The following is a 19151-nucleotide window of genomic DNA, read 5'->3' on the forward strand; positions in this document are numbered from 1 at the left end:
TTGACACATTGTTATTGACTCAAGTCATAATAACTACGCATTGTATTGACACATTGCTTTATAAGATATAACGATAAAAGGCATCAAATTCAACATACATAATAAGTTGAAATAAGAGAGAGAGATTTCTAAAAATAGAACAGTTCATTCCAGTAAGTGTAAATAAATAAAACAGTCAGTAACAGTATCCTGTCAATATAATATATATAAAACATCGTAACTAATTTATTGCAACATGGAAGCATATAAAAGATACTTAAGTCTCGCAAAGGACTTAGAAATACCCCAGGAAAGAATATTTTCATGGTGCGAAGAGAAAGTAAAAGAAGAAAAAGAACATGAAGAAAGAATTCGTAGAGAAGAAAATGAAGAAAGAATTCGTAGAGAAGAAAATGAAGAAAGAATTCGTAGAGAAGAAAATGAAGAAAGAATTCGTAGAGAAGAAAATGAAGAAAGAATTCGTAGAGAAGAAAATGAAGAAAGAATTCGTAGAGAAGAAAAAGAACATGAAGAAAGAATTCGTAGAGAAGAAAAAGAACATGAAGAAAGAATACGTAGAGAAGAACGAGAAGAAAGAGTCCAAGAAAGGGAACTAAAAAGACAAATAGCATTAGCAGAAGAAGAAACCAAAAGGACCCAAATGATGCTGGAAATTGAAAAAACAAAAACCGGTCATGAAAGAAAACATAATAATAGTGATGAATTTTTCGTGAAACTTCCACGCATGCCAACATACGATGAACGCTCAGACTGTTTAGAATCCTTCTTACACCGATTCGAAGTTCAGGCTAAAGGTTATCGTTGGCCAGAAAGCAAATGGGCCACAGCCTTGATTAACTGCTTATCTGGAGAACCGCTAAAAGTTTTCTATACCTTAACAACTGAAGATGCAGATGATTATGGTAAAATTAAAGACGCTCTACTAAAAAGATTTAGATTAACGGAAGATGGTTACCAGGAAAGGTTTCACACTGCAAAACCGGAAAGTGGAGAAGACTTTAATACATTCGTGAACCGAATTACTCAATTTCTAAATCGGTGGCTTGAGTTGGCAAACGTAAAACAAGACGACTTTGCAGGCCTTTACTATCTCACGCTGAAGAATCGAATCTATCAAGCTTGCAACCCAGATTTAGTCGCATTCTTTAAAGAGAGAAAGCCAGAAAACTTGGACAAATTAAAAATCTACGCAGAAAACTTTAACAGCGCACATCCATTGACACCCCTTAGCAGAACATTGAAGGAACCATACTACGCTGCTGCTGCTCAGAGTCCAGGTACACCTAAAGTTCAGTACTCAAATAGAACGAGCCGATCAATCACTCGGAACACGCAAGTGAAACAAGATGATCATAATAACAAACCATGGAACAAACAGTTCAATAGAGACCATAGCCGACCCTATCAAAACAAAACAAGAAATAGCACTGACAATAATACTGAGTATAAGAAAACCAATAAACCTATAATTAAATGTCAATATTGTGGAATGAAAGGCCACACAGCAGACAAATGTTACAAAATCGTGGGATATCCAAAAGAAACTGCAAATGCATCACTCCAAACAAGTGTAAACAATCAGACACGAGTAATGTCAGGAGAAAATATAAATGTGTATTGCGTGAAAGGTATGTCACTTTTAACACAAACTCACAAATCAGGATCGCTATTTTTTTGTGAAGGCAAAGCTAATGGAACTGATTGCAAAATATTGAGAGACACAGGATGCAGTACAGTAGGAATAAAAGCATCTTTGATCAATGACGAAGACAAAACTGGAAAAACGGTACAATGCATCACATTCAGTGGCACAGTCGAAACCTTTGAAACAGCTAATGTGTACATAGAAACCCCATACTATACAGGAATAGTGGAATGCTGTATACTTCCCAACCCGTCGCTGATGTTATTGTTGGCAATATAAAAGGTCTTAAAGACAACCCAAAAGATGTAAAAGAATGGTCATTAACCCAAGAAACAGCTTGTCTAGCAGAAACAAGAAAGATGACTAAGACAACAGAGAAGCCAATGACTATTTCTCTTGAACCACAACAATTTGACAGGAACACGTTCATTGAAGAACAGAAAAAGGACCCGACTTTAACATCATATTTCAATATCGCAAACAAAGGGACGAAATCAAAAGTTGAATACATCATTGAAAAAGATATTCTGTTCAGGTTACATAGGAAAAGAAACAAAATAGCTAAACAACTGGTCACGCCGAGTATTTACAGAAACAAAATCCTTGGAATAGCGCACGATTCAATAACTTCTGGACATCTTGGGAGCTCTTCCACATTGAAGAGAATATCCGAGAATTTCACATGGCCTGGAATTACTAAAGACGTCCGAGAATATGTGAAATCTTGTGACACATGCCAAAGAAGAGTCGCAAAAGGCAGAATACCGAGATTGCCATTAGAGACAACCCCAGTTATTGAAAAAGTTTTTCAAAAAGTTGCAATTGACATTATAGGCCCTTTAACAAAATCAGATAGAAACCATACACACATACTAACACTAGTCGATTACGCAACCAGGTGGCCAGAAGCGATAGCATTGAAATCAACTACATCGGATCACATAGCTGAAGCATTGATGACAATTTTTACTAGAATAGGCATACCAAATGAGATACTGTCGGACAATGGACCCCAATTTACATCACATATGATGCATGAAACCATGAAACTCATGGGAATCCAACACTCATTCACAACTCCCTACCACCCCAAGCAAATGGTCTTTGTGAAAGATTTAATGGCACTCTAAAGAATATGTTAAGAAAAGTGTCAGCAGAAAAACCAGATGATTGGGACAGATACTTACCAGCAATCCTATTTGCATATAGAGAAATACCCCAAGAATCTACAGGCTACTCCCCATTTGAGTTGATGTATGGACGATCACCTCGCGGCCCGATCAATATAGTAGCCGACATTTGTAAAGGGAATGAGGAGGACAATAACGAAATTATGTTTGCTTACGAATATGTAAGAAACCTGAAAGACAGAATAGAGGACACGTGTAAGCTAGCACAGGAATCCGTCACTAAAAAAGCAGAGAAATACAAGGAATACTCCGATCGAAAAAGCAAGTCAAGAAAATTTGAGATTGGTGACAAAGTACTAATACTCTTACCCGATGACTCGAGTAAACTTTTAGCTACATGGAAAGGACCATTCAAAATAACAGCAGTAAAATCTAATGTTAATTACGAGATTAAAATTAACAACACAACAAAGACATTCCATGCAAATATGCTAAAAAAATATTTTGATAGAGACACAGTGTCGCAACCTATGTTTACTAATATCGAAGCTTCAAATGCAGGATTAATCATACCGTTGGTCATGGGACACAGACACCCGAGACAGAAAAACAAACAAAAATCGCACAATTGCAACCACCTAAGACAAAAAAAGAAGTACGCAAAGTACTTGGGCTCCTAAATTTTTACAGGAAATACATTTACAACTTCGCGCACATCGCGACACCGCTAACAAATCTGACAAAGAATGGGTCACCGAACAAAATTGTTTGGACAGAAGCGTGTCAGAATAGCTTTAACCAATTAAAGGCATTACTCTGTTCAGAACCAATTCTTAAATTACCCGACATGTCAAAAGAATTTGTTGTAAGAACTGACGCGTCTGATAAGGGCATCGCAGGTGTACTATTACAGGAGCATGAGGGAACTCTAATGCCTTGCTTATATGCAAGCAGAAAATTATTGGACAGAGAATCACGATACTCTGTAATAGAGCGTGAAGGACTGGCCATCGTCTTTGCTTTAAAGACATTCAGCAGATATCTACTGCTAAAAGAGTTTGTGGTCGAAACGGACCATAAACCACTCACGTACATAAGAAATAACAAAATGAATAATAGTAGAGTACTAAGGTGGAGTCTATTTTTGCAAAATTACACTTTCAGTATCTCTCACATACCAGGCTGTGAAAATATTCACGCCGACCTACTTTCTCGATTAGTGTAATGACGTGAGAAGGGTATAACTTAACCTCTCATGCATACTGTTAGTTACCTCGAAAATTATGCCAAATCAGAACGCACAATTTCGATAATTTTATTTGTAAACATGATGACCCAACTTAATGTAACATTGAGTATTGTTTGAATATATATACCATACCCATTCATGATTTGGGAAATCTTCTCTTTACTATTATTGTTATGAATTTTCACTCATTTATGATTAATAATTGAAATGTCAATATTCCATTTACATTTTCATTCATTTCATGCAGTAAATTACCTTCATATCATCGACTTAAATCATGCTTCATTGCCATCACTATTGTTTATCACAATGATTTGTAATCACATTGCCATCATGTTGTTCATCACAATGATTTGTAATCACAATCTTTCATTGTTATTGTCACCCATTCATATACCTACGTTAATATAAACATTTCCATGTCTAGTTAATAAATAATTTAATTGTAGCACAAATCATAACAATGGATTAATGCGAGAGTATCATGATAGTAAATTTACTTCCGTTTGTAAAATCTATCTTAATGGTTAAAGAGTATATTTTAAACGTGGGTGGGGGGTGTCACAGTAAAGGTTGTTCACAATTATCTTATTAAATTTTATTTTATTAAGAACTGAATTCATCTCACTCCAGTTATATTTCGGTAGGCTTAGATAAACTTTACCTTCTAATATTAGATCGTCTTTCCTTTTATAGCATTCCCTCGAATTAATTTCTAATTAGTGAATACTTTTCGTTCTACATTCTGTCACGTAGCCACTTATTATAAAAGCTGATAGGTCTAACATTTGACACTCACTTTCTCTCCACAATCTATGCCGGACGGCCAGTCACTCTATTCCTATATATATATTGTAAGATTTTTATCTTCTGGGACTTTGTAGATATTATATCTACACCATTAAGACGCCGGAGCTTTTAACTTTGATTGTATAATCTTCAAGGATCAAACCCAAGCCCGCTGTACTACACTATAACCTCTTACCAATTGCCTGGAAGTGGAATTTTACGAGTCCAATCCTGTTATCAGAGGAATAGATCATCCAAGCCCATCAACTGCCTGGAAACGTAAACTTATGAACCTGATATATTATCATAAGTTACGTAAAGTATTCATATCTCTATTTGTAACTACCACGATCACTGTTTATCTCTTTTAATTAAATTTCATCATTATTTTTATTTCATTGTAAACAAATCGTTAATTGTTTTTCATTTATAGTAACTAGTAAATTCTGGGGCCTCATTCTACATAGATCTTTATGCATAGTCGAGTAGCTCTTTACTCACTTGAGACCATGACAGTAATTAAGTCGAGGTTTTCAATTTCGAGGTCCGATTGTACTATAATATTTATGTAAACGTTATCCCTTGGCGTTTTTCGAGTTTTACAACAGAAGTAGGTAAATAGTCAATAAAACAAACACTTGGGGTTTCCACTTGATAATGTCTCGGATTTGATGTGTCGTCTCAGTTTTCATAAACTGAGTGTTTCCATAATATTTTGACAAGAACGCCGAGCAAATAATTGGTTTGTTGATTTAACTTTTTGTTTGATGTTAGGGGTTTTAACCCTCTCCTTACCACCTGCAGAAAAATCGTCACATTTGTTACGACACAATATACACTTTTCTTATTTAGATTTATTTTGTACATCACAAAATTTGAAGAATGATCTTTGTTTAATTAATAAGAACATAAAGTTGCTTTGTAGAGAGCTTGTTTGAGTTTTAAAAAATCATTTTTTCTGCTGGGTAAGCCTGCCATTTTGGGAAAATACTGAAAATGATTGGTATAGAGGGAGTTGAGGCGATTGCGACACTTTAAGCTCTTTTCGGCTCAAGTAAAATTTAATAAGAATAATGATTGGATTGTCAGATTTAGATCAAGCTACAAAGCGGCGAAGCAAATAATATTGAGACATAGTTGACGAGATAAACAGAGATCAGAATTTAGATCTAAAAGCAATATATTCTTGTAGGTTGTTTAAACCAATTTTCAGTCTAACCATGACCAGAGATGCCAACCATTACGAAAATTACGAATGGTGAGAGTACGAAAAATACGAACATCTTTGATTATTACATATTTTTACACGCCGCCGTTTCTCCTGTATTAGCCTTAATTAGTATTTATACACTGTCACGGCACTTTGAACGGTCAATATTACTCATGAAAATGAGACCATGTTAGATTACCCTTTTAGAAAATTTAATTACACATTTTTTCTCCCAAATTACACAGTTCTAATTCTTAAGATTGGCGTCTCTGTATGTCACTGCTACATGTTCCCTGCAAATAGGGGCTCACGCAAACAATTACGAAATATACGCTATATTTAAACACTTGACAATGAATAAGTACTTAAATGTAGGTGCTCAGGTGTAACCAAATGTTATGGTCCCCTTTCATAGCAATGATGAAAATCCACATGAAAAGGACAAAGGATATAGAGCATGGACATTGGTTAGTACTGAATGCTGGATAGATGAATACTCCATCTAAACCTTTAAACTTCTTGTTTTTTTTTGTACAACTGACATGAGAATCGCAAGCAGCGAAAAAAAAAGAATCGGTAACATAACCACTCCGGAAAGCTGGGACTAATGGTCAATATTTACCAATAAGCCTAAGTGCCTGATCGTCAGTACTGACCATTAGCCCCTTCGATATTGTCATGTTGTGCGTTCTGCAAGTTCATGAAAGGTGAATCCATTTACTTTCAACCGCTTTCTTTTCACCTTCCTCAATCCATCAGTTTATTTCTTTTCTTTTTTTTTTTTAATTTTATAGGGAGTGATGGTATGAGTGACAAAAGAGGATCTACTGTGCCAGCGCCCTTAGCCTATCTGGTGAGAACTCTCTCTCTCTCTCTCTCTCTCTCTCTCTCTCTCTCTCTCTCTATATATATATATATATATATATATATATATATATATATATATCTTTCATTCTCTCTCTCCCTCTCTCTCTCTCTCTCTCTCTCTCTCTCTCTCTCCTCTCTCTCTCTCTCTCTCTCTCTCTCCCTCTCTTTCTCTCTCTCTCTCTTTCTTTCTCTCTCTCTCTCTCTCTCTCTCTCTCTCTCTCTCTCTCTTTCTCTCTCTCATTCTTTCTTTCTTTATCGCCTATCAGCTTGTGTTAAGCTTTTCCTTGGTGCATGATAGCTAGATCTAAGTCTTACTTCTTTTAATTGATGCTGAAACGGCCCAAAATAACTGCAAGCGCAGTTAAACCCACAAAATCAAAAAGAAGATGGATATACGGGCGACCTAGGACCTATTTTGCATTTACTGACACTCAAATACATACTATAAATACCACATATGGCCATTGGTAGCCAGTATATACGTAAAATTGTGTATTTATCTTAAAACGATACATAGTCCACAGTTTCTACTGTTCAAGCGTTGCGAGATTTTTGTTATTTTTATCGTCATTGCTTTTTCGAAATCCTGATTGGAGTGACGTTCTTTCCGCTTCATTCAATGATTTTATTCGTAATCGCAATTTAGTCGCTGTCGACCAGTGCAGACGCTTCTTTGACTGCTGAAATGATTAAGGCCGGTAATTAAAAACAGCCTCAGAATTCAAAGAAAATTGAGAATAGAAGCTTCTTCGCCAAGAAATATGCTACTTCTGCGGCATATACCAACAAGTCTACCAGGGTTGAAGATTTCTACAAAGAAAAAAAAAACAAGAGGTAAAGATGAATTTTCGTTTAATTTCAGATTCAGAGTTAAAAATTTTTATTGTCCTGTTTATCGAATTTATCTGTAATTTTATTCCCTTGTTTCATGCGATCCATCTTCGGTGAAAAATTTCATTTAGTTATGCGTAGCCATTTAAAAATGTTTACCCAATGCATCTCTTACTATTTAAGAGAAAAGTAGGAGCAAGACAGCTTACATTTTTTGTTGGTTTAAATTTTAGCAACATTCTAGAATATACGATTCTTTCATCTCTTTGTATAATTTATTAAACAAATTATTTTTATCGTGCCCAATAACACAACGAGCTTGCGAGCATGTGTTATTGCACGATAAAATAAATATAATGAATTTAATAAATACAAATAAATGAAAGAATACGTTCATTCTACCCCTACAAGTAATATTATTAGATATTTTGTAACCAATGGCATAGTATTAGTACTTCTATTTCCCACAATTTGTATCTTTCTCCTTATGTTTGGATGACAATTTGACCCAAAACTAAAAACGTTGAACCAATCAGCTGTCTTCTACACCAATAGAAGGATAAAGTCTCCTGAAGCCGTCAAAACATGACCCAGATTATTTTATAATCAGACGGAAATGACCCGAACTATGCTGCAATTGACCCTCAGTAATGTTATGCGCAACCAACCAACCTTTTGATTACCCATTGCTAGGCAGCAAACTGAAATTGGACCGTGAATAAATTCAAGCAGTTTACTCTGAAGGAAATTTCTGGAGACCACGACCATAGTTTTCATAGCCAAAATGCCCCTTCTTTTATTCTGTAGAAAAACCATGAGCATGGTCCCACTCCCCCATGATGGATGATCTTTAAATGATAGAGGTCTAATATAAATATTATGTTTTAATGGCGTCCCAGTAACTTTATGAAAACCTTTTAATAATACAGGATAGCGTGTACCTTTGATACCTTAGCCCTTTAAAGGAAGAGTACGGGTTTACACAATAATTCTACTGCTCTCTTGACGAAAACGGTTAGGTTTGCTGTTACCAATGTATAAATTGCGAGAGAAAATATGATAAGTTTAGAGATTATCAACATCGCCGTTTAAGGGTTAATAAAATTGTTAAAGATATTTGCAAAATGAATGAGTCTTACACAGTAAAGTAAGATGATAGAGATTAGACTGTTAAGATGCTGATTTTTTCAACACTAAAGTACTTTTGTGACACGGACAAAGCTTTTTTGTGTATAAACCAGATTGGAAAGTCAATAAAAAAAGATGATTGCGAGATGTTGGTCTATCATCGCGGTAAACTTACCTGTATTAAAATTGCCAATAGCCTTTAGGTTAGCAGAAACGGACACACAATTTCATTGTTATTAAGGAGTTGAAACAACGTTGATTTCCATCGAGTCAGAACTCAACAAAGCCTTAAATTGAAGAAAAAAACAAAAAAAAAAACCAAGAACAACAATGAACAAACCTACAATGTGCATCAAAATTAATTAAAATACCCTGTTTTTTTAGGAAAACAAAAAGTGCTCTTATTTTTGTTTCACTTTAAACTGTGCCAACTGGGTGGGGTTCCTGGCCTCTCATAATGGGCAGGGAGGCACTCACTGTGTGTTCTATCACCCTATATCTGTTTTCCAATTTGCTTTGTGTCTTTGTCTTGGAATGAGATTACTTGGTTTTGCCCTGGCCCTGGCCGTAGTGCTTGGCTGAGAGGGAAACAGTCAAATGCATAGCTATTGTTTTGGGAGATGATATTTTTTTTCCTTGTTAATCATCTCTCTGTTATATATTGTTATGTTTATTTTGAATGTATAATGTAAGCATTTGAGTGTATTCCTCTTAGTGGGATCTTGTGATGGTGTATGGGTGAGACATTTAGGTGATCTCCAACTCAGTACATTGATGATGTGCTCTTGGAATCTACATCTGTTCCCTATTTGAACCACTCCCCTTTGTCTTACGTTTATCCTCAAGTCCTTTTTATTGCACATCTAGAATCTTTTCACTATCCAATTTTCTTCCCTTTTACTGGCGATGATATGACCCAAACGTGTTGCAAATGCCGTAAAACTAAAACCATTCAAAACAAAAAGCAAACTGTACTAATGGAAACCACACATTGCATATTATGAAAATACCTCGAATGTTATCATTATGAGGAATAGTTCTCAGTCTCACCCACCCATCTGTATCTGTGGTCCATTATATAACTTATTTAATCCAAAGAAATTAAAGACAGATTACATGTTTATACATGTCACTTTTATTGTCATTTCATTAGATTGTTCATGCTGAAAATCACAATAATATAGAGATATGATGTATCTCTACTACAGGTATGCTTGTTTTCTCATCCTGTGAGGAGAGAGAAAAAGAGAGAGAGAGAAAAAGAGGAAAATTGATAATTATTACTGAAACGGTAGGGTCCCATTAAAAAAAATCTATGAGGAAAGGCCCCCAGCAAAAAAAAATTGGTCAAGAAAGGCTCCTCATCTTTTTATTTTTTAATTGTAGAGAAAAGAAGTTGTTTTTGTTTAAAAAAAACAAACGATTTTCTTTGCTCTATGACCGCATCAGATAATTTTCAAAGGAAATAAAGAAAAGTAAATGCTTTCAGGATCAAAGAAAAGTCTTGTGACTTTTCTTAAAATTGAAATTGTATTCTATCCTGACCATGCAAGTTAAAATCAAGTGATTATATTTAAGATAACTGCAATTAACTTGATTTATATTGCTAGAAAAATTTTGCAAACTATCAAATTAAGATAATAATAATAATAATAATAATAATAATAATAATAATAATAATAATAATAATGATAATAAATAATATAATAATAATAATAATAATAATAATAATAATGAAAACTTATGTAGCGCCAAAATCAAATGCAATAATATCTACAATTATCTCTTGAGATAATATACATTGAATATGCGTTACATAAACGCTGAGCCTAACAGCCTCAATTCATGCTAAAAGCTCTTGTTGCTCATTTTGCTCTTCCATTCATTTCTATCCTTGAACCTGCTTCATGTGTACAGTCTCCATGGCCCATGTTAGTAGTTAATTAGATTGTTTTGGTATTCTTAAAAGTTGTTTTTACTGTATCATATAAATTAGTTTTTCATTATCAATAACAAAAAACAAAAAACAAAAAAAAATAACAAAATCATTACTTTTAGTGAAATATGTACTATAAATGATAGATTATTATATTATATATTTTTAATATCAACTGCAATATTACATGGTAAAAAGATCAATCTATAAAATTTTACTAATATTACAAATCAGCTATATAAAGAGTTTCATTAGCACTCTTATCATCTTGATAAATGTTAAAAATAAAGAAAAGAGTAAAATATATTCAAATAAATTTTCAGCAAGTTATAGGATAAATATACAAGAATAAAAGATATTATTGCATATTTCTTTATGTATTCAAAACCAAGCAGTTGTTTTTTTGGCATATTTTTCTTGACTTCCCTATGTAAAAGTGTATGACAAGCACACTGGAAATCTGAATCTATTGTAGGGCTAATCACAATGACATGGTGAGGTAGCTGCCAAAATTGATTAATATAGGGATCTTCATAATACTGGTTTTAACTTGTCTTAGATACTTGCATTAGAAAAAAAAGTTACATAGAATCTTTAAAATCTACAGCAATCTGCTTTTAAAATTAGAAAACACTTGAAAGCAAAATAAGGTTTTGTTCTCTTTGCTTAATCGCATCGCCACCCTCTAGATTCTAGTTAAAAGGTCAATTCCGCCGAGGGGTTTTATAAAGAATATAGAATAAAGAAGAATTCTATAAGATACAGTAAAGTTGAAGGCTATTTTGATCATCTCGTAGGATAAGACACAATGATGATAACGGTGATGATGATGATGATAATAATAATGATAATAATAATAGTAATAATAATAATAATAATAATAATAATAATAATAATAATAAATAATAATAATAATAATAATAATAATAATAATAATAATAATAATAATACCTTTTCCTCAATATACATTGTTTAATTGCCAGAATATAGGTAGGGCAAAGCTTCCATTGCACACGAATATATGTCAAGGAATGCAGAGACTCATTACAAAAGTTTTTGATTCAGTTGGATTAATTATATTACGGCAGCCTACAGCATTGTATCGTGATTAAAACGATAGAATGCAATATCATCTCACATAAAACCGTGGAGTGAAATTCATTTAGAGCAAGCAATGAACAAGAGGTATAATTACCATATATTATTTTCAATGGATTTATTTAACTTCTTGCGTGAAATGAAAAGTTGAAATTGAGAAGACAATGTATGAATTGGTAGCGGGTCTAATAAACGTAAATGTGCTAATTATTCAGAGTGTAACAATCACTTATTAAGGTTTGTTGCTTCATGTAACAGATAAAGGAAAATGTCTCGTTCCAGGAGCCTTATGACTTTAAAGGACAACTTATTTCAATGTAAGAATAAATCCATTAAACATGGCCTATTTCTTAATGTTTTGCTTATATTCAATAAAAACATAGGAAATCACAATGGACCTGGACCTCAGATAACAAAAGGTTAAAACCGTTGGGTCAGGTTTAATTTTATCAGAGATTTCATAAAAGGCAAGATTACATTACCAATGTTGATTAGCAAAAAAAAAAAAAAAAAAAAAAAAAAAAAAAGAACGAAGTGTTTATTCGCAGTAGTACTTGACAAGATCGTGTTTTGTTTTGTTTTTGTTACCCCAACCCAATCCATGGAAATCTATCAGCTTATCTGTCAGATTACTTTAATAGTTCCGTTATTATATTATTTACAGTTAGTTAACTACATTTTATAAAGTTCAAGGAATCTCTCTCTCTCTCTCTCTCTCTCTCTCTCTCTCTCTCTCTCTCTCTCTCTCTCTCTCTCTCTCTCTCTCTCTCTCTCTCTCTTTCTCTCTCTCTCTCTAATTGCAGAAGTAGCCATCAATAAACTACCTCTACTATTACAGCCACCACCACATCATTACTACTACTACTACTACTACTACTACTACTACTACTACTACTACTACTACTACTACTACTACTACTACTACCACAGCTACCTCCACATCGTTATCTTAACTATAGAAACCACCACTACCACCACCTTTACATCATCATTCTCTTCCTCGTCATCATCGCCACCACCGCCACTACTACAACCTAAACGAAATCGGATCCAGCTTTTATCCCACCGTTTTCCGATTTTGACTTGATTTATGCCTCTTGGCTCCTGGCGGAGCATAGGGCCTCAACAGCACTCTTCCATCTTCTTATGTTCTTGGCACAGACCTTTGCCTCACTCCAGGTAAGATTGGAGACGCACATTTTGAATTCTAGAAATTCTAGAACAGATTGAGTTACACCTTCACTCTACCTCGTACCCCAATTCCGAATTGGGTTACAAATGAAGAATCACGTCGTGACTGTCAGTTCACGTTCGACTGTCAAGAAGGCTGGACGCGTCTTGTTTTGTCTATTTAATGCAAACCATTGTGTTAATTTTTCCTTATCCTTATTGGATTTTTAATCTGTTATTAGACCTCATTATCATTATCACTTTAACAACCACTATATCATCACTCTCATCGTTACCATGAAGACATAATTTGGATCCAGTAACTATTATCTATGTCATTGGATAACTGTGTGGCACTAATTTGGGTTAAAAAAAACTTCGATAAAACAATTTCACTCAATCACTTATCTGAACGATTCTGACATTTTTTTTTTTCTGACATGGATCTCTCTGTTTTGTAATTCACACCATTGTGACATGTTCTTTCAAAATTTATAGTTTGATGAGAATTACCACATGTTATAGTTTTTGTGGGGGTCCCGATAGCTCAGTTGGTAGAGCATTCGCTTCACACGTAATGGGACCCGAGATCGATCAGGCGATATTTTACTGACCCCCAATGTCCACCCAGCAGTGTTTGGGTAGCTGGGTCTGTTAAATCCGATGGAAAGCACTAACGTCCTAGCTTAAGGATTGCAAGCAATTGCTATTGTCCATTTCACGCTATAGAAACCAGGATTAACTCCGGCTTCATGGGCCTGATGGCTCTGAAGGACTATTTATATTTTCTGTAATGTTTGTTTTCATAATTGATAGAGCGAAAAATTTAAATCAGAGCAACATTACCTAGGCACGAATCTTGCTGCCTTCAAGCAGGGAAGTAACCTTAGCAAGTATTTTATTATCATTATCAATACAGTATTTATCTTTTTGCTAGTAGAGGGAAGGGACGATTGATATAATTTAACTAGCTACAGAACTGCCGTACTCTCGAAAAAACACGTATTTAAAAATTTGGCCAAAAAAATCGTTCTTCAAATATCTATTGAATTAAATAGCCTCCATTTTCACATTTGATTTCAGATTTATTTAATTTTACTAAATTTTTATTAAATATTATTTGCCTAGTTTAGCCCTTTGTACCAGTGTGAACATATTATTAGGTTTGACTTTAGACCCTATGTATAACACTGTCTGAGGAACACAAGTCCCGCAGACAGGCCAAGGAAGTTTAACACGGAGAAATCTGACGGCCTGTTTATATTTATTATATCAAACCAGATTTCAATCCCTTCCCATTAGGAACATAGGAAGAACAGACCATCCTCACACATTTGTATCAAGCGGCACCCCTACAAGCAAGATCTGAGAGAGTGCTAGTTTGGCTAAGCACCTCGGCTGCCACAAGCCAAAACTCACAAAAATAATAAAATATTGTGATTTTTGTTAGTGCCCCATGATGTAAAATAAACATTTAAAAATATGTAAATACGAGTACGAATAATAATATTTAAAACAGAATAAATTCGACTTACTTTTATTGTCACTTATAAGTGGGACTGGAACTTGTTTATTTTTTATTCATTACTTATTGTATTGTGAATGTTATATCCTTAGATAGCTATACGAGCCATTAATCATATCTGTTTAATATTGTCATGTAATATGAAACAGGGAAATCGTGGAATTCGAAGACCTCTATATAATTTAATTTTAGTTAATAGGGCGATTCTGTGAGTGCGGGAGCTGACAACCTATGTAAAACGCTCGAGTGGTTGGGAGAATTTTTTTTTTTAATAAACATTTAATCTCCTTACAGTAAGTAGTAACCGTTTGTGTGCGACCTAATCTTAAGTGGGCTATACACCTTTCGGCTGATGGTCGGAGGCGATGCGGCATCCGGTTATACCCATGTCTGATTTCGCCCATGTCTGATTTCGCCCACACATCCTCTCGCCCGTCGGCCTTGTAATGTCACGGCACCGCACATTCTCTGCACGAAAAACCATCGTTTTAATTGCGGTGCAATTGTACTATTGTATAATGCGCTTCAACAGTCATGTCGTCACTTCCCTCGTAATGACGCATGGTAACTTAGTAACTGGCTCTAAACTATCGGAACAATGGCGGAGGCCCTTATGAAATATTTCTCCGACGAGCATAAAAGCGTATCCAGAGGAGAAAATCATTATAAATATGATCATGTTTTAACTTTTATACATTCTGATCACAAGACATACGAAAAGTTCCAGCCAGCATGAAGAATAAAAGTACTTATTTTCTTTGTTTAGAACCATGATGGCCGTCGTTGCTGGGCGACGTGACATCAGACTATTGAATCCAATAATTGTTGGATAATAGCCCTTTTCTATAGATGGATCCAAAAAAAAAAATCTATTGGTTCGAATTACACTGTTTCTGTTAGAATTGCATTGCTCTTAACTTTTCAAAACACTCCAGAACCAGTTAGTTGTTAGTTTATCTGGGTCCAGAACACCATGAAATCGGTGAAATCAACGGAAAGTACAAAACATTAAAGGTCCAGCTATTGGTCACTTTGCGGCGCTGCAATTAAAACTTGATTTTTGTTATGGTAATTATTCATCGTTATTTACAACCAAAAAAAATCAGTAAAATTTTATTTAGTCATCCCCAATGGGAAATTTGTCTTTATTCCGAGGGAAAATTGGAATAACCCAGGCGTCACCCTAGTGAGCTAGGGCAAGGTAAATTGCACAAGGCCACACAGCACGGCAAGTAGTTGTACTCTGTACCCTTTGGGTACGAAGTTAAGATTACATCGCTGAGTTACTCTGGAAATTCACAATATGTTTAATGCCAAGATCGATAATATATATATATATATATATATATATATATATATATATATATATATATATATATATATATATATATATATATATTAATATATATACAAAAAAAAAGAAAACAAACACCCCCCCCCCCCCCCCAAACAATCATACCACGGCAGTACCATTTCACCTTTTGTACTTTCCGTTAACTCACTCAACCCTAACACCGACTATATCTGTTGTTAACCCGGGTTACTTTTACCCCATACCTATTTATTACATGTTTTTGAGAAAAATTAAAGGCGTAGTATCAAAGCTTATGTTTTGAATTTTTGCATGTTAATTGTAGTTGAATAAAACGATCTATACACATGCTTATTTTTAATACATTTTTTTCAAGTTTTGAAAAGTAGTAAAAATCTCTAGGATTGAGTTGGAGTTAATTTCACCGATTTCATCGTGACCTATAGTGTTTTAAAATGATAAGAGCAAAGGCAATTCTAACAGAAACAGTGTAATTAGAACCAAGAGATAATTGTTTGGATCCATCTGTAGAAAAGGGCTATTATCCCACAATTAATACAACGGCAGTACAATTGCACAGAGATTAAAACGATGAGGTTTGTTTTGTTGTTTTTTTTTTTCGTGCAAAGAATACCGGGCGCTGTGACATGACGAGGCCGACAAGGACGGAGCGAGCGTGTGTGGATATTATGACATGGGTATATAACCCATCCGTCGAAACGTGTCTGGTCCTCTTTCGACTGACTTTTTTCCTCACCGCTAGCCCCCGCGCGACACATTACGAAGAGTGAGTGATCAGTCATATCTGTTTACGTATCGATATTAATATTAATACAGAGTCAACTCTAGCCCATAGATGTCAATATTATGGTCGATTTACTCCAAGTTAGTCAGTGATTTTTCTTAACACTGTTATGCCCATTGGGATTTGCTGAGAACGTGTATCCAGTCTTTCTTGATTTGAAGTGAAGTATTAACGTTGATATTGAATTTGCCATTGACTGATGGTTTTGAACCTGAAACATTCTGTGTTTAGTATTTTCTTTTTTTCTTTTTTCTTTTCTTTTCTTTTCTTTTTTTTTTTTTACAGCTGTTACCATTTTTTTACAGTTTATGATTTGCGTTCTTCACATTATCATAATTCAACCTTTACAGACGGGATTCTAACCTGTAATCTCGAGTGGGGTACTCTGACCTCCCATGATGGACAGGCGGTCACTTGTTGTGACTGCTATACCCCTAAATGTTTTTCGAGTTGCTTTCTATCATTTTCTTGGAATGAGATTACTTGGTTTGTCTTATGTGGAGAGGGAAACAGTCAAAGATATAGCAATAGTTTTGGGAGATGATACTTTTTTTCTTCTCTGTAAATCACCTCTCTGTAATGTACTGCAATATTTTTTTTTTTTTTTTTTGAATAGCATGTTTTGTAAGCATTTGAGTGTGGATCCTCTTGGTGGAATCTCGTGCTATTGTCTGGATGAGACTTTTAGGTGATCTCAGACCAATTACACTGATCGAGTTCTCTTGAAATCTACATCTGTTCACTATTTGAGCTATCCCCGTTTTCTTCCTCATCTCGTGTGCTTTTAATAAGTCCAGATTTTTTTGATTTTTTTTTACTATCCTATTTTCTGTGTTTTACTGGCTCTGAGATTACCTTATTGGGTTGCAAGCACTGTCAAGCCCTTAAAAACAAATCAATCAACCTGAAATCATATCTTACATGACTGACAGTTCCTAGCTATAGATAGAATGAAGTTGACGTAACTCAGGTCTTTGTTATTGGGTTGTTTTGTTGGGTTTTTTTTGCCATCCACGTTTATGAGTAATTCTCACTAAACTGTATTAACCAGACTTTAAATGTTTAAGGTTACACATAGTTTTGTGTGTTGGTCCGTTATACTTCCGGATGGCAATCTTGTGAGCTTCTTAGCCAAGCGCACACTATAATGTTCAATGTTACACATAGTTTTGTGTGTTGGTCCGTTGTGAGCTTCTTAGCCAAGCGCACACTATAATGTTCAATGTTACACATAGTTTTGTGTGTTGGTCCGTTGTGACCTTCTTAGCCAAGCGCACACTATAATGTTCAATGTTACACATAGTTTTGTGTGTTGGTCCGTTGTGAGCTTCTTAGCCAAGCGCACACTATCAAAAAGCAGGAAGTGCTATGCGACGTATTCAAAAGAGTGCATTCATAACGATAACACCTGAGTTATAGAGCCGGCACGGCACGGCTCTCTTGGTCTTCACAATAAATCTCGCTGACCAGATAATGTTTAAAAGAAATTCAGTTTCGTCGCCGTCACAGAAAAGTTTACGACGAACTCGTGATCACTCCGCTCGACCGAAATTCTTTTCTTTTCATGTCCGACTCCCCCAGACTTCGCAGAAGAATATAAATAACGTGTGGTATACAAAGCTCGTCATTTGGGGAATTTACATAGAATTACATTGGTGCTTGGATACGACTATATTATTATTATCTGTTACGTCGCTGGTGTCTATACAGTTCCATTGTCACCATCACACAAGCTAAGTGAATAGTAAGAGTTTGCAGCAAAATATTTCCATTAGGATATTCGATTCCATCGCATGTACTCGTAATAATAATACTAGAACGTCTATTGTGGTTGATTTTTCTTTTGCACAAATAGCTAATCGGTAAATATTGGGGGCATACTTTATTTCTTCATTTATTTATCTACTTATTTATTTATTATTTTAAAATTGTTGTTGTTGTTGTTGTTTTTCTTCTTCTTCTTCTTTTTATTATTATTATTATTATTATTATTATTATTATTATTATTATTATTATTATTATTATTATTATTATTATTATTATTATTATTATTATTATTATTATTATTATTAAACAAAGTGACATTAATATATGTATGTGTCGCTCTATTTGAATCGTGCTAAATTCTCTTTTCAGTGTTTCTGTATACTCTATTACGGTCATTTCTGGTGGTAACCTGTATACTCTATTACGGTCATTGCTGGTGGTAACGCATTCCATTCGTGATTGGTTCCGATGGAGAAGAAAAAAAACAGCCTGAAGTTATAAGTGTTTTGATTTTGCACATTGTTGTATGTATGTGTTTTGATGCTGTGTTTCCTCTTGATGTTGTTTTTGTTTGATGATCTCTTTGTGGAGTCTGTGATCTGAAACGCTGCTGATGGGTCGATGGCGGATTTCTGAAATATTATTGTAATGCGGGTCTCTTGTCGTCGGTTCTTGGGCATTCGTTCTTC

General features: G+C 34.7%; 1 protein-coding gene across 7 annotated transcripts in view; it reads left to right on the forward strand.

Annotated features, from left to right (window-relative positions):
- The window catches only part of LOC144978407 (adenosine deaminase AGSA-like), a 77738-nt gene that overhangs the window by 11502 nt on the left and 47085 nt on the right, over nucleotides 1-19151 (forward strand). For 2 of the 7 annotated variants that reach the window (XM_078924404.1, XM_078924408.1), the window contains exon 2: nucleotides 6818-6876. The gene's annotated coding sequence lies outside the window, so the exon portion shown is untranslated. Of the gene's footprint in view, nucleotides 1-6817; nucleotides 6877-16537; nucleotides 16856-18185; nucleotides 18558-19151 lie in introns of those variants that run through there. The other 5 variants (XM_078924402.1, XM_078924409.1, XM_078924407.1 and 2 more) reach the window with 5 other exon arrangements.

The sequence above is a fragment of the Berghia stephanieae genome, chromosome 8, assembly GCF_034508935.2.
Source record: "Berghia stephanieae isolate SIO BIC M18660-M18661 chromosome 8, UCSD_Bste_1.3, whole genome shotgun sequence".
Classification (NCBI taxonomy): Eukaryota; Metazoa; Mollusca; class Gastropoda; order Nudibranchia; family Aeolidiidae; genus Berghia; species Berghia stephanieae.